Here is a 12,355-nt window from a genome sequence, read left to right as displayed (position 1 = left end):
AATGCTTCATCCAATAATAGCAAGGATATTAAAAGTCTCATGGCACATGAAGAGAAGAATGCAGAAACTGAAGAAGTTGCCAAATTAAAGGAACAATTGGAGACAGAAACCAGGGTAAGGGAGAAATTGCAGGATATAGCAAAAGATCAGAGCACAACTATTCAGAGACTTGAATCAAAGATCCTCTCTCTAAAAGAAGATCTTGAAGATCAAAAACATGAAGTGATCAAACTAAAGCGACAAGTGGAAGAAGGGAGAAAAGTTGAAGAAGACCTAAGGAAGCAGTATCTAAAAAAGGAAGAAAAACATCAAGTTGAGGTAAATATCTTGAAAGGTAAACTAGAAGAAAAGGATAAGCTCTTACGATTTCAAGATAGTTCTAAAGTCTTGGATGATATTCTTAATAGTCAAAGATCTCCTGCTATCAAGACTGGTCTTGGTTTTCATGAATATGTTGAAGGTGAATCTAGTTCACAAGGTGAGGCAAGAAACTCTAATGAGAAATCTGAAATGCTCAAGGAACAACCAAGGAAAGAAATTCCTCAAGGAAGATCCTTTACTCCTAACTATGGACGTGACAGACGATTATTTCCTCCGCTGAATAATGTTGAATGTTATGTATGTCATAATCTTGGACATGTTGCAGCCAGATGCAGAAGTAGAATGGTTCAAGAAAGATCATCGCATCCCAGGTATTTCAGAGGGTATTGCTTTGCCTGTAATGCATATGGACACAAAGCAATTGATTGTGATAGAAGGAACATGAAAAATATAAGGTGTTATACATGCAACAACTATGGGCATAAAGCAAGGGAATGCAGGAGCAGATTTCAAAATTCAAGACAAGGGGACCATACATCATCACAGTTGCAGGAATTGAAGAAGACAGAGACAGAAAGGTGTGGGATAACTCAGTCAGCTGACATAACAGACACAGGGGAATCTGAAAGTGATGAAATTCAGTATTCCATCCTACATACGCTGATATAATGAAGACAAGTCGCATATATACACGAGTTACAGGCTGCAAAGTCGCGTATATACGCGAGTTACAGGCTGCAAAGTCGCGTATATACGCGAGTTACAGGCTGCAAAGTCGCGTATATGGAGAAAGGGCAGCAGAACAGACCCAGGTTCAGTCATGGTTGGCTCAGGCTCAGGGGGAGCAGAACAGACTCAGGAAATGGTTCAGACATGGTTGGCTCACACTCAGGGGGAGAATATTCTTCAAATAATTCATTGTTGGCACTATGGTTAGAAGTTGATGATACATCTTGTTGTTTGATTAAAGGAATGGTATTGCAGGCTGATGCTTATGATACAGATCTGAATGGCTGGTCTTAGAACTTGCATCTGCTCAAGGGGAGCGTGGATAGATTGGTACACTTTGGCATATACAAAGGGGGAGTCAAATCAGAAACTTCAGCATGTACTCAGGGGGAGTATGGACAGCAGTATGGACAGTAGAAGGTATACCAAAGAAGAGCATATCTTGGTACGCCCTTTGCCCTTGATGTCAAAGGGGGAGAGTGACTTGGTGTGGTGGTTGCCATCAAGTCCAAAGGGGGAGATTGTTGGCATTATGTTTCAAGTGTTGTCCTTGATGGAAACTCACTCAGAGGTTGGTACAGGTGCTCAGAGGTTGGTATAGGTGATGGCAACTTGATCAGAGGACAGATCTCAGTACAGCAGGACAAGAAAGAAATATACGCAGGTTCAGCAAGGAGAATCCGCGTGTACACGCAGGTTGGCTTCAGTAAAAGCGCGTACATGTGAAAAGTACCTTTGGTCCGTGGTAGTTAGACCTTGGAAGTTGTGCCTATGGTTTTGGACCATAATGTCTCGACGGACGTGTTGATCCCTAGTTTCGAGGTTGATGGTATTGTGTTTCTATGGTTTTGGCTCTTGGTATTGAACAAGGCCTAAGGCTATATAAGGAGAAGATCACTAGGCAAAGGGGTATGGATTGTGAGTGTCTGACGCAGTGAGAGGATCTGGTATTGCTGGTTATCTGTTCGGGACACTTGGCAAGGGTCGGATCTGACAGCGAAGGCAGAAGTAATCATTTCTAGATCTGCACGCGGGTTGCCTTTGGAGAAAGCGCGTATACACGCGGTTTTGGTACAGTGAAGTAGCGTATGCATGATAAGGGTTAATATTTCAGGTTGATGCTGATTCTGGTGGTTGTTACAGAGTTCTGGATTCTGGTTTGGGTTCTGTGTTCTTGATGACAGGGTTTCAGTGATTCGGTATTGGGTTGTTTAATGAATTATGATGCAAGTATAAGTTGATGATTGTATTGCGGTAATGTTTGCTTTGTATTCTTGGATCCAGTCTGAAAATTGATGAAACGTGGTCCCTGAAGGTTGTAGGATCAGCACCTACGTACTAGTAAATGGATCAGCTAGTACAAGAGCTGAGGGGGTTGTAACTCCCTTCCAGAAGTAGTTGGAAAACGAGAGAGGGTTGTAGCCCTCTGCAGGTTGTAGCCTGCGTACTGGTAAAGGACTGCACCAGTACATTGTAAAAGAAGTTTCTCATTAAAGAAGAAAGAGACGAATTGCAGCAGGTGGTTTTCACCCACATTGGGTTTCCACCTTATATCATGGTGTTCATGTGTGTGGCTCTTGTGTGATGTTCTGTTCTGTTATACTGCGCCTGTTTACTGTTAAATTGCTTAATAATGTTCTGATGCATTTACTGAAGATTAAGCGAACTAAATTATAAGATCTCTGGGTATACGCTAGTTGCATTAGACACAGTCGTGTGTACACGCGGGTTCACTTATCTGAAGTCGCGTATATGTTTCTGAGTATGAAATTGAAAAGTTTTATCTGATCTGATAATACTGATTCACCCCCCCCTCTCAGTATTATTTCCAACAATTTTAGTGTCCAGCATTTTGTTTAATTCTTTCTTCACCAAGGGTTCCAGGCTTGGATGCATCTTACAAAGATTTTGTTGGTATGGCTTAGCTTCCTTTTCCAAAGGAATTACATGCTCCATGATGCCGATATTGAAGGTTTTTAAGTCGCTATATGTCCATGCAAAGACGTCCTTGTACTCTTTAAACAACTTAACAAACACAACCTTTTCTTGCGGAGAACATCCTAAGCCCAAATTGACATTTTTTGGGTCTTTTTTCGGTTCCAAGGTTGACCAACTCATACTTCATGGATGAGCTATGCCTTTTGCAGTTAGTCAGCTTTTTAAATTTATCACGTAGGTCATAAAAGTGCTCCATCTTGACAATTGACTTGGGAATTATATTGGACTGATCTTTTTCCTCATCTTCACTCTCATTCATAAGCCTGTCATTCTTTTTTTCATCAATGAGTGCATTTTTGGATGTCTTCTCGCAATGCAAGAACTCAAGGATTTGCTTGTCACCTTCGAATACCTGCCAATTTGAGATGTTATCAGGTACGGAGGGTATTAAAATCAATTCAACATAATATTTATTCTTGTTTAATATAATGTCAGGCAAAAGTTTTGAAGCCATACCAACCATCATCTTGGTTTTGCCCTCGAGGTATGTATGTGATATTAAAAGAATCAAAACTATTAATTAAGCTCCATACCTCATGTTGGTAACTTACCAGGTGTGGCAAATTGCAATGTATCCTTTTCCTTACCTGGTCGACAATTATCTGTGAGTCACCAAAAACTTAAAGATTTTTCACCTTCATATCAATGGCTTTCTTCAGGCCCTGCAGCAAGCCTTCATACTCTACCGTGTTGTTGGTTCACATGAACTCCAATTGGCTGGCCATCAAATGTTGGTTCCCTTGTGGGTCAATGAGAATGATCCCAGCACCTGTGCCCTCTATGCAGTTAAAGCCATCAAAGTAGAGTTTCCAAAATATAGAATCTAATGTTACATCAATTGAACTGCTTTCTACGAAATTAGTTCTATCATCTACTATAATACAGGATAGTTCATTAGTTGGACTGTAGGGGAGAGCTCCCAACTGTGTGTTCGTTGCAGTTTCTTCAACTGCCTCTACATGAAATTCTCCAAAATAATTTTCCATGGCACAAATGTCAAAACTACAATTCCCAAGGATAGAGTTGGTAAACATTACAGGTTCATAGGGGTCATTTAGTTCTGTCACTACATACTTCATGTATCTTTCTCGATCAACTCTTAGCATATCACCTTTTCCTTTCTGAGGCAACATGAGATGGGACCAATTAGTTGAGAAATATCAATTCAAATTTGCTGACCAATCCCTACTAAGAAGCATTCCATATGCCTCGGTTATGTCAACTACTACTATGTCATTGACTTGCATGTACTATGGTTTGGTAGTCATCCAAATCAACACATCTTTCAATTCTCCAATTACTTTTACATTCGTTCTGTCCAGTTGCATAATTCAAGTTCCAGGTTTCTCGGGCATTGCATGAAGTCTTTTAGCAACAATGTAAGGCATAACAGTGGATGAGGCACCGAATCTACCAGGAAATTGTGTACGTGCATATTGAAGATTTCAAATGTGATAAGGAAAGGTGGAGTCATGGATTTTGATTTCCTTCCTATCATGGCTGCACTGAAATCTTGGGGCGTTCAATTCCTTTTTGACAAAGTGGCTTCCATGGCTGATGGCGTTTGGGATGTACTGGAGGTACTAATGGGTCTGGACATCGAAGTTTTGGTTTGACTACTTGGATTGGTGGGAGATTTGCAATTCCATTCATTCATAGCTTTCAAAAGCAAATCTCTTTGCTGCGTTAACTTTAACAAATCGAAGTACGTGATATTAGCTCGAGATTTCTTAATATCATCCACAATGCTGTAATCAATGTTATAAACGAGGTAGGGCAGAGTAAACATACCGGTCTTGCCACTCTTAGGTGGGAATTTACCATTTTGAGTTGCCTTCATTGCATTTGGTGATGTATCATCCTTCTCTGGATAGATCATTACTGAAGTACTCTTAGAATTACCACTAGGTTTATTCTTCTCAATAGGATCCTTGGGAGCGGATGTATTCGAAGGGCAAACATCTCTCTTTGTCTAGTCTACAGGCTTCATCACATCCACAAGTGGCCCTTTACTTCGTGTGTGGATTTCATTAGTGTGAATTTCTTCTATACTATCTTCTTCGTCATCGTTCCCATTTGCATAGAAATCCCACAATACATTGACTTGAGATGCCTCGTCCTTGGGCTCTTATACTTCGTAATCTTCCTCATCTTCCTGTTCTTGTTCCAGATCTGCTATAGGTTCTTATTTGGTAAGAAGCGATCCGATAAGAGCCAGGTCTTCCATATTTAAAATCCCTTCATTAGGTGGAGGAGGCAATGTAGGTTGACTATGAACACCTTCTGTCTTCTTGCGATAGAAAGGTTTGAATGATATTCTGTTGTTATTATTTCCTCCATTCCCATTTGTACTCTCTCCAGAATTACTTTTCATATTGATGACTGTGTTCGTCAATTTCTTAATGATCCGATGCAAACATTCCACATCTGTGGTGTCCTTTTCTTTGATCTCAGCTGCTTTGTTATCACTCCCATTATTCTTCTTTGATGATTGAGAGGCTTTCTTTTCTTTGGTCATATGATGACATGTTGTGAGACTGATCATTTCATTCTCAACTTTTACTGCTTCATCAATGGCACCCTGTAAGGTTTGTGCATTACTCCTTTTGACCCACATCGCAGTAGGGACAGGGAGAGAAATGATGTAGAATTCCATGAGCACCTCATTAGTAGGTCTAGCGTTAGCCGGGATTCTGTTGAACAAAGTGTTGAATCGGATGTTAAAATCCTTGACCTTTTCTTTGGTTTCCATTTTTAAACGTGATAGTTCTAAAACCAAGGTTGCAGGTGTCTTATCATCGCCAAACTTGTCTAAGAAGTCCCGCTGAAAAGCATCCCACGAAATGATCGATCCTATTCTCAGGGTAAAGTACCATGTAGATGCTGCACCAATCAGAGTAAAAGGGAATAAGCTACATACCACATCCTCATCAACTACCCCCAACATGCACACAGGTAGGAAGAAAGAGTGGATATGGTTATCAATTGTGTCTCCCTGCTCAGGGTCGAATTTGGGTAATACTCTTTCTGCATTCTTGGGTAAGGCATACTGCTGCCCAGGTACTATTACAACATCCTGTGCAAGCCAAGGAGGGAGTCCTCCCGGAGGGGGTGGCAGTTAATTCCCACCTAGAGGAGGCGGTGCAGGTTGATTCCCACTTGGAGGAGGAATGTTAGCCATAGTATGACTTAGGAAGTTTTGTTTGAGGGTCTCCTCTGGGCGTTCTTTGTTATGATTTTCCAAATCAAGCCAGGGATGCTGGTTTCCTTGATTTTCTGAGCATGAATCACCTTTAGAGAGGGGATCCTCAGGAATTTCCTCCCAAGGAGTGTCGATACTTTGCAGGGACTCTAGCACAATATCTTTAGGAGAAAGGGCTGCAGATGTCTCTTTGTTTATGGGAAAGATCCTTGGATTTCTTTTAGCGGTCAAAGATAAGGAATGAAAGATGGGGAGCTGAGAGAGGGAACGAACATAGGCACGAGTAAGTGCTCTAAATGGTTGTTCCTGAGTGATAGGTTACTCCCACAATCTCTCTTCCTTGGGTAACCCAAACCCGAGACTTAGAGTGACATCTGTTTCTTCAAAATGAGGCTCTTCCAAATATGTGGAAGGATATTTTCGACCTTTATGATCCATACATTAATCTTTCCGAATCCATGCGCATCATTTATAGATGAAAACCTGAAAATCTGTGAATGGAGGTCAGGCCCTCCTTCTAGAGCCAATTTGTTGACACAAGGAATTTTCGCTATGCCAGCAAAGGGGAACCAACCCGATCGTAGACCCCGATTAGATCTACTTTCATTTGGAATGGCTTGTTCCAACGGGTTTCAAAGGATCCTGTAAACTGTAATAGGTGTTGAAAGATTGCTCCCTGGAGGGAGACTTCCATTAAATCAACAAAAGAAACAGCTAATCTATATGTATCAAGTCCTATCTATACTGATTCTACCTACTTATGCTAGTCCTAACTATTCTAATCTATCTTGTAGGAGCATAATAAAAGAGATTAAACATCATATATAGATTCAAAGTCCAAATGAATCAATTACTGAGTTCACCAATGAACTAGGTTGTATTTAAGCTTAATTCAAATCTAATTATTCATACAAGAATAAACATTCCCGTTTCTACAAATAAAACTTGCAACTGATGTTTAATATAGCTTCGAATCGGAGACGGCTCATGAGTTAACCATGGTAACGAATTATATTCAAATAACCAAGACTAGTCATAAGCTATCTGTTATCATTGTGCACAAAAGCAAAACATATATATCCTCATGCCAGTTACAACACACATAAAAGAAAAAGGAAAATGAATCTGAAAAAAGGATTCTTCTTGACTGAAATAGTATTCCTTATTAGCATAATAAAATCGACCCCTCTTCTGCCAAAAAAATGTGCTTTAGCCATATCCAGAGGTAATACGTATGCAACAAGACCAATGATCCTCAGTCTTCCATGACTTTCCATGTTCCTATTCTTTTCAATATACAAATTAAAATATACAAACATAGAACGGTTAATGAAATCGTTGACACGTTGAGGCCACATTTTCTGGAGCGTTTTATTTCTTGGAGGAAATGAATGGATGCCGATGGAAATAAGAATGACTGCAAGCCATCTCTTTGCACTTGTATCGACTGCTCATCATCAAACATCTGGCATGATTTAAGGTGTATCTGGAGGTAACAACAACTTGATGGATCTACGCTGTCAGAAGTATCTCCACTTAACATATAGTGTGCCTCCATTATGCATTGTGGCGGTTCCATATCCCTTTCGGTTCCATTTCTTTGCAATATCGACATCGGTGGTGCAGAGGTGTCATCTAGAGTCCCCAAAGCGACATAAGAACTCTTATACCAACATCTGTTTTGCTTCATATCTTCTCAGAATTTTAGGACATCCTACCCCATTCTATCCCAAAGCCATGACACATGGCAACAAAAATCCAGCTGGTAGAGCTATTATGTGGACTAGACATGTTGTTCCTATGATGATCATTCAAAGGCTGCGTTACTTTCTTGAATTTTATTACCACATCACGATCCCTTTACATCTTTCATTGCAGCCCTTCATGATGCTTATGCATCTGCTCGCTGACCTTGATTTTCTTCTCTTGGTCCTTGCCTGCATGAATCATCAACATTAGCTATGATTATGAGAGGTATGACAGAAATGCCTAAAACCAACCTTACCTTAATAAAAAATTTCATAAAGAGACAAACCATGCAATTCGGGGTTATATGAGTCCTTCCGGCTCTAAATCTCAAGACGGTGCGATGATTTTTTGGGGACTAATGATTAAAAATGGATTGCAACCATAATTAATAAACCATTGAACCGTTCAGCTTTGAGGACATAATTCCATCTAACAACTACAGTTATCATTCAGAGAGACGAAAGATCAAACTTCTCAAGGGATCCATTCAAATTTTCCCCCAGAGCAGGTTTTAATAGGGTGGTGGTTGTGGCCACAACAAAAACTCTAAAAATGTTGTTCCCTTGAGGGAACAATAGCTGTTCCCTGAAGGGAACAACAAAAAACACTCAAAAAAGGTGTTGTTCCCTTTAGGGAACAACAGCTGTTCCCTGGAGGGAACAACAAAAAATGCTCGAAAAATGTTGTTGTGGTGGTGGTTGTGGCCACAAAACTTTCTAATATGGAGTAGTCTAACTAGTCGATGATTCACCCTCCTCATGCCAACGATTGTCCTATGACAACTATTGAAAAATGCAGCGATAAATTCTCAATTTGATTTTGCCATGATTAAATTGAGAAAAATCTAATTTCCACATGAGTAGACAACTTGGATTATGTGAACTTGTGTGACATGGCTTGTGTCATCTAGTTTACTAAGCAAATTCGAGCTAGAGGAGTCAGATTTCAATTCTGCATGTGTGATTGCTAATTTGTAGCAATCAAGGTTAGTGATCTCAAGTTGTTTTTAGTTAACATAGTTCCAACTTTTGGAAGAACTAGTAGGTCAATTAAACAATGGGACTTCATTCAAACTCAGTGATCATCCAGTTAACTGATCAATAAGCCTAAAATAGCTAGTGCGCGAAGAGAATTTGAGTTACCTAGTTGAGGTGGAGATTCCAAGGCAGTGTAACATTAGTTGTATACTAGTATTGAGCGTACAAGTGTTGCATGCATTCAGATGATAAGCCTAAGGAATTGCACAATGCAATTAGAGATTTTTCCTAAATAATAGGGTCTAATTCATCAAGGAATAGCACAATGAAATAGGATCTCAATCCAAGGCAAAATTTGACTAAGTTTTGTTTAGAGGCCTTTAGTGAGCAGAGAGATAGGTTGTGCACTCGCAGGATGAGGTTAGTTGAGAAAATCAATTGCAATACATCTATATTCATTTGATTAATGCAAGCACGCATTGAATTTTTTAGCATATTTATTTCCCTAGATAAAAATACTTATTGCATGTGTGTTATTTCTTCTTGCATGTCTAAGATTTTTGTTCTAAATTGTCAATTAATGTTCACAGAGCAGTAGAGTAGGTTTGCGTCTTGCGATTTTGATTAAAACTCCATGAGAAGTTGCAAATATCTAGCCTAATTTCTACATGGTATCAGAGCTGGATTAACATTAGAGTAGGAAATTTGAAGCTGTTTCTCAGAGGTTTGAATTGAAGATTAGTGTAGCAGGATGTCTTTAGAGCTAAGAAGATAGCCTTGAAAGGATTAAGGTTAGAGTATTCCTTGGAAGGCACCTCTATTTTTGTTGCATGGAAGGATCACGTGGAGGCGGTATTGGATGGCAATGGATTTTTAGAATACATCAAGTCATATGTTGCAAAACCACAAGAATCTGATGCCCAGAACCTTGCTTAATACAAGAAAGATGTATCAAAGGAAAAGAGAATAATCTTGTAGGGAGTACGGGATCATATTGTCTTGAATCTCCATGAAAAGAAAATCTATTTGCGATGTGAAAAGAACTGGCAATTTTTTTCAAGAATAATGGTGACCACAGGAAACTGGGACTCAAGGATAAAATTCAAAGCATCAAGATGCATAAGAATGACACAATTCTACGGTATTTAAGTAAGTTTACACAGTGTCGTTATGAACTTGACCATGAGGGCTTCATTGAGGGAGAAATATCATACCACGTGGGTTCATATTGGGGGATATATATTGAAGAAAAAATGACATAATATATTTGGGGATATATAGGGGGTAAAGGGCTTTTATATTGGAAAATATAAAAAATGGAGCTCAAAGTTAATGAAAAAATATAAATGGGTATAAAGAATGTTAATGAAAAAATGGATACCTAAAATATCTAGTGAAAGTAGGGTTTTTTTCAAATTAGGAAAATGTATTGGGTTCATATTGGTAGGGAGTTAAATAATGTGATTTTTAGAGGGATTTTCCAATATGTAGTCAATTTAAGGGTATTGTTTAATATTCCATGAATGCACGTGATATGTTAGAGGTTCATTAAGTGAATCCCTTGTGAACTTGATGGGGTTGGTGTTAATGTCCCTAAAGAAGACTTGGTAATCCTAGCCCATCTGGGCCTTCCCAAGAGTTGGCATAGCCATCAAGATTTGGTGAACAGGAGGGAGAAACTACCGAATTGGGAGTGCTTATGGTCTGATTTGGTACAAGAGGAAATAAGATGGAATATTAGAGATGAGACTTCATCCAAGGGAGAGGATGAAGAAAAAATTGCATTGGATAATAAGGCAATGAAGGGAAAAGGGAATAAATCCCAATCCAAACCAGAATCTAGTTAAGGGGGCAAGAAGAAATATTTGTAAAAAATTAAATGCTTCCATTGTCATAAATTCAGGCACTATGTTAAAGTGTCCAGATAAGAAAGGCAAACAAGAAGACCTCAGGAGGAGAAACAAGTGAAGATTTGGCTTCACAGTTCGAGCTTGACTTTACCCTTATTGCATGCATGACCAACACAATGATGGGGAGCGTGTGGTACTTGGACTCAGGTGCATCATTCCACATGATGGGGAATAGAGACTTTTTCAGTGACCTGGAAGAAAAATATTTGCAGATGCACATTGAGATGGGGGATGAAGGAAGGTATAACATGATCGGGATTGGTAGAGTCACCTTTCAAAGGGAGTCAGACTTCCCCTTTAGGCTCAAGGATATCATGTTCATTCCAGGACTCAAGAAAAATCTCACCTTTATTGCAGTTTTGGAAGACCGTGGTTATGATGTGATCTTCAACAAAGGAAAGGCATTCCTAAGACACATAACCATGGGATAGGTGAAGCAGATTGAGGTTTGTGTGAATAACTTGTACAAGATATATGTGGAGGATTGTATTGCTTGAGCATAAAGGCGGAGAATGTGCATAGTCGTGATGTCGATGAACTTTGGCATATAATAATTGGCCATTTGCATCCTGGTGATTTGAAGATCATGCAATAGATAACCACAGGCCTTCCCAAAGTAGCACTTGAGCAACAGGATGTATGCAAAGGATGTACTTTGGGTAAGTACACAAAATCCACATTCCATGATCGGGACAACAAAGCACATGTAGTCCTGGAAAGGATCCACTCTGATGTCTGTGAACCTTTCTCGACAGTCTCCACTGCCATGCACAAATATTTTGTCATTTTTATTGATGACTTCTCATAGAAGTGTTGAATATTGTTCATGCGAAAGAAATATGAGACATTCTCCTAGGTCGTAGAATTCAAGACATTGGTTGAGAAAGAAACCCGAAAGAAGGTGAAGGCTCTCAAGAGAGATAATGCAGGTGAGTACATGTTGAATGAATTCAAAATTTTCTATGCAAAATAAGGCATTCGACGAGAGTTAATGACACCCCATAGCCCACAGTAGAATGGGGTGGATGAGAGAAAGAAGCATTGTGAGAGTAGCGAGGGCGATGTTGCATGATCAAGGCCTACCTTTGCATTTGTGGGCCGAGGCATGCAACACAACAATCTATTTATAGAACTGGAATCCTCATAAGATTATGGGTATGATTAGACCGAAGGAGGCTTTCTCGAGTAGAAATTTGTACGTGTCACGCCTTATGATTTTTAGAGCCTTTGTTTACTACCATGTCTCCAAAGAATCAAGGAAGAAGCTGGAGCTGACATCATAATTGGGGGTATTTGTGGGTTACATAGAAACTCCCCACAACTACCATGTGTACTTGCCATCCCATAGAATGACAGTTGTGCGAAGGGATTTAAATTTGATGAAGACAAAGAAATACAGTGCTCACTTGAGAGGGAGTGTTGTCTAGGTAAATCATCTCTACGGACATAGATTATCCCTCTAGCCCAAT

This window comes from Pinus tabuliformis, chromosome 9, assembly GCF_031772625.1.
Source record: "Pinus tabuliformis cultivar Carrire ecotype Pingquan chromosome 9, CPIR1, whole genome shotgun sequence".
NCBI classification, from domain to species: Eukaryota; Viridiplantae; Streptophyta; class Pinopsida; order Pinales; family Pinaceae; genus Pinus; species Pinus tabuliformis.
Note: the sequence above shows the minus strand (reverse complement) of the source record.